Source organism: Penaeus monodon, chromosome 4 (genome assembly GCF_015228065.2).
Source record: "Penaeus monodon isolate SGIC_2016 chromosome 4, NSTDA_Pmon_1, whole genome shotgun sequence".
In the NCBI taxonomy this organism is placed as follows: Eukaryota; Metazoa; Arthropoda; class Malacostraca; order Decapoda; family Penaeidae; genus Penaeus; species Penaeus monodon.
This window is the reverse complement of record NC_051389.1, coordinates 8175116-8180115: the sequence shown is the minus strand read 5'-3', so window position 1 is coordinate 8180115 and position 5000 is coordinate 8175116.

Sequence of the window (5000 nt, the reverse complement as noted above, 5' to 3'; positions counted from 1 at the left end):
CGACAGGCTGATATGTTGGTGGTGATAATAATTTGTTAATTAACAATTTGGTGATGGTCGTTATCCGAAATGCAACGATATCATCTGAACACGTTGCAGTCAACGTCAAGTGCATCTTCGCTTCAAAGAATAAATAATAATAATAATAATAATAATAATAATAATAATAATAATAATAATAATAATAATAATAATAATAATAATAACAACAACAACAAAATAGCTAAACACATAAATAGACATACGACATCTACCAGTATTTAAGTATCACTTTTTCCAATCTTCTATTAAGCACATTATCCTCCTCCTATTCCTTCCCCTTCTCCCACTCCTAATCACATATTTACTCAACTTTCATTCAGAATTTCTTGCGATTTCCACATCCTAGCGTCACCGGTGTCCATGAAGATAGTCAAATGGAATATCGCTTGTTATGTTAAAACATCGTAACGAATGTTTTATCCTTTCCTATATTGCAGTTCGTGGAAAGGAACTGGGGACCCTACCACGTACTCACTCCAAGAGCATCACAACATGAAAACTACAATTAAGTATCATGCTGTGACCACGGCGGCTCAGACATGAACCTACCGTTAAAAGAAGAAGAATATTGCAGTTACGCTCATGTTTTGCTGTTGATACTGGACAAAGAATATTCATTTTATTATAATTAAAACGTAATCCACTGGTGATTTTCACGTTTTAGTGCCGTAGTTTCTTTACTTAATCTTATCTTTTTAATGAAAGGGTGATTTATTGTAGAAAGATGTGAGTTTGAATGAGAGAAAGAGAGAGAGAAAAGAGAAGTAGAGAGAAAGAGAAAGACATATACATATTCTTATTCATAAATATATACATACATATGTATACATACATATACATGCATATATATTATATTGTATTATATTTGGTAGGGAGGGAGGGAGGGAGGGAGGGAGGGAGGGAGGGAGGGAAAGGGAAAGGGAAAGGGAAAGGGAAAGGGAAAGGGAAAGAGAAAGAGAAAGAAAGAAAGAGAAAAGAAAGGGAAATGAAAGAAACGAACGAAAAAGAAAACGAAACGAAACGAAAAAGCGAAACAAGAAACGGAAAAGGAAAGAAAAAGAAAAAAAAGAAAAAGAAAAAAAAGAAAAAAGAAAAGAACAAAGAAGAAAGAGAAAAAAAGAAAGAAAAGAAGAAAGAAGAGAGAGAAAGACAGAGAGAAAGAGAGAGGAGGAGGAGAGAGGGGAGGGAGAGAGGAGAGAGGGTGAGAGAGAGGAGGGGAGGGGGAGAGAGAGAGAGAGGGGAGAGAGAGAGAGAGGGGAGAGAGAGGGGGAGAGAGGAGAGAGAGGAGACAGAGAGAGAGGAGACAGAGGAGGAAGAGAGAGGGGAGAGAAGAGAGAGAGAGAGAGAGAGAGAGAGAGAGAGAGGAGAGAGAGAGAGAGAGACAGAGACAGACAGGACAGACAGGACGAGGGAGAGAAGGAGAAGAGGGAGAGGCAGAGAGAGAGAGAGAGAGAGTGTGTGAGGAGAGAGAGAGAGGAGAGAGAGAGAGAGAGAGGAGGAGAGAGGGAGAGAGAGAGAGAGAGAGAGGAGTAGAGCGAGATAGAATGAGGAGAGAGAGAGAGGAGAGAGGGGAGAGAGAGAGAGAGAGAGAGAGAGGAGGAGAGAGACGAGAAAGAGGAGAGAGAGAGGAAAAGAGAGAGGAGAGAGGAGGAGAGAGAGAGAGACGAGGAGAGAGATGAGAGATGAGAGAGAGAAAAAGAGAGGACGGAGAGAGAGAGACAGAGGAGAGAGAGAAGAGGGAGAGAGAGGAGAGAGAGAGAGAAGGAGACGAGAGGAGAAGAGGAGAGAGAGAGGAGGAGAGAGAGAGGAGAGAGGGAGGAAGATAGAGGATAGAGAGGAGAGAGAGAGAGAGAGAGAGAGAGAAGAGAGAGAGAGAGAGAGGATGAGAGAGAGAGAGAGAGAGGGGGGAGAGGAGAGAGAGAGGGGGGGGGGAGATGAGAGAGGAAGAGAGGAGAGAGAGAGAGAGAGAGAGGAGAGAGAGAGGAGAGAGAGAGCGGAGAGAGAGAGAGAGAGAGAGAGAGAGACGAGAGAGAGATGAGATGAGAGAGAGAGAGGAGAGAGAGAGGAGAAGAGGAGAGATCGAGAGGAGAGAGAGAGAGAGAGAGAGAATGAAAGGCGGAGGAAGTGATGAGGGTGATAAATGGTAATGGAGATGGTACCAGAAAAAAATAAGTGTTCTCCCTGCTTTCGTTTTCTTTGGCATAAAAAAAAACAGAGAAAACGATAATTTTTCGGAGTGACATTTATAAAAGTTTTTAGTGGGTGTGACCTTCCATTTCACTACCATTTGTCATCCATTCATTTCAGTCAATCATTTTAAGTTATAGAATTTCTGTTCGTTACTTGAATATTTAGTTATTTGGATTTACTATTCTAATACCCCTGTATAGTGAACCTAGAAAAGGAGAAAACTGTACACATATTTGTAATTTTTTGAATACCTTCGGATAACTGATTGCGATGGATTTTTCTTACTCTTTACTATCTAAATAAATCGAAATTATGCCGTGGAGATCCTCCCATTAGTGACAATCTTGGTCCCGATAGAAGGGCCATGAAAGGTACCAAGGAAATTGCGGTGTAAAATATGAACAGTATGCAGTAAATATGTAACTATGATAATAATGCATACCCTGCGATCCCCATCCTGAAATACAAAGTATTCACCACGAATGGCAGGATAAAAGGTGCGAGGATCCCCTCCCAGCTCAGCGGCATCAATCAATCAGGTTAGTACCTTATAATTCCTTGGTTATATATTCTCGCATGTAGGTCGAATACATTATTCTTCCGTGAATATGAGGAGGATTCTTTCCGGGGCGGGGGTTGGGACCAGTAGCCCTCCATTGGGTGGGGCGCAGAAGCCACAGGCCCCTACATTCAGCATTATCAGGTATTATCTTCATTATGTTATTATATTATCGTTGGTTTATCCCGCAATTACCCTGCTATCGGGGCCAAGAATGTGGAGGCTGGGAAGGGGCGTGGCATAATTCCTAGATAAATGTGCACTAGATAACTAGCCTCATCGAACAACTTTGTATCCACGGAATCCCTATTGTACTGTATATAGGGCCTTATTCCAGAAAATATATTTCCACATCGAGACTTGGTCAATGCCTCGGGAGTGTGGAAATTGCCTAATTATTGTTTAAACCCCATACTATGACGCTCACTGACACATCATAAACGTCCAATAGCTCCTTTATGCGAAAGGTCAACACTGAATTTTGCTTGACAACAAATGAATATTTTAAATATTTGATATATACGCGTTAAATTAAAGATTCTAAACAAAGCGGGAACTGAAGTGCGTAAAAATCAAAGCTATGATTCTTCACGGAACTGTTGCCTGTCTGGATTACATTACAATATATGGTATGTACCCTGGAATACAGTGATAGTATTAGAAAAGAAAATCGCATTTCAAAGGCAAATGAAAAAGAACAATGATATTCCAGTATGTCCAATATAATATATACCAAATATAATACAATATAATATATATGCATGTATATGTATGTATACATATGTATGTATATATTTATGAATAAGAATATGTATATGTCTATCTATATGTATATCTATATGTCTATATGTATGTGTGTACACATATGTATATGTATAATTATGTGTATATATATACATATAAGTACATATGTGTATGTTATATCATATATATATATATATATATATATATATTATATATATATAAATGTTACACGCACACACACACACACACACACACACACACACACACACACACACACACACACACACACACACACACACACACACACATGCACACACACACACATACATATATACATATATACATATATATATATATATATATATATATATATATATATATATATAGAGATAGAGAGAGAGAGAGAGAGAGAGAGAGAGAGAGAGGGGGGGGGGGGGTATTGTAAACAATAGTTAGCAAGGCCAGATGGTACGCTTCACACCTCTGTTCCCAGCAGCTCTGCTTTCTGCGACGTAAGTAAGCATCCGCCCTCGAAGGGAGCTGTCGCATAAAAGGGCACGTTTTGCCAAGCACAGAGAGAGAGACGGCAGAGGGACCAAGCCACACAGGGTCCAGCTCCACCACCTCGTCCTCCACGGGGATCCCTTATGGTTCTCACATCTACTTTTAGCAATAAGACCACTAACAAGACCCCTTTTCATTCACCTTGTGACATCTGTTGACAAGCGGTACTGAAGGACCTCACAACGCCAACGCCAATCGTCTACTACACCCTACGAGGGTGTACTCCTGTCGAAGTGTCTCCTCGCCTCCCTTAAACCCCAGCCAAGTCTTTTTCTGATCCTCGCCTACCCGCATCATGTTTCCCGTACTACTTCGTGCTGACCACTCACGCCTGTGCCACTCTCCTGTTCTGGCCCACCTGCCTAGCCAATTCTTCGCGAACCCTCATCAGCAGAACTATATACGAGTTGCCTTCTTTCAAATTCAAAGTACACAGTTTAACATATTTTATTTTCCTCAGAAAATTGTCTATTCTTCCTCTTTATATGGGTTATGCCTATTAGTAATTGCTTCCTTACTACTTGCTTATTTAGTTATATTCTGTGAAAATATATATCATGTTATTTGTAATACCACTATTTCTTATTCTTCACGTGCTAATCGTTCACTTTTCCGCACATACATTCGAGTACCTGTTCTAACCATTAACGCACCTACTTGGCCACTCTACACGGAATGCACTCTAGGATTATGATTTTACTAAGTGCCATCCCTATGACTTGTAACTGAACCCAAATCGCTCTCATAACGTCATCTCTAAGTTCCATATTTTGTCCTCAGTTATGCTAGAATTTAAGCTTCTTTAATTTTATGGTTTGGTAAGTATGTAACATGTAAGTAACTGATAGTAGTCTCTCTAGTTGCAAATAATGTCAACACATTGCAGCCACCATGTATAGGC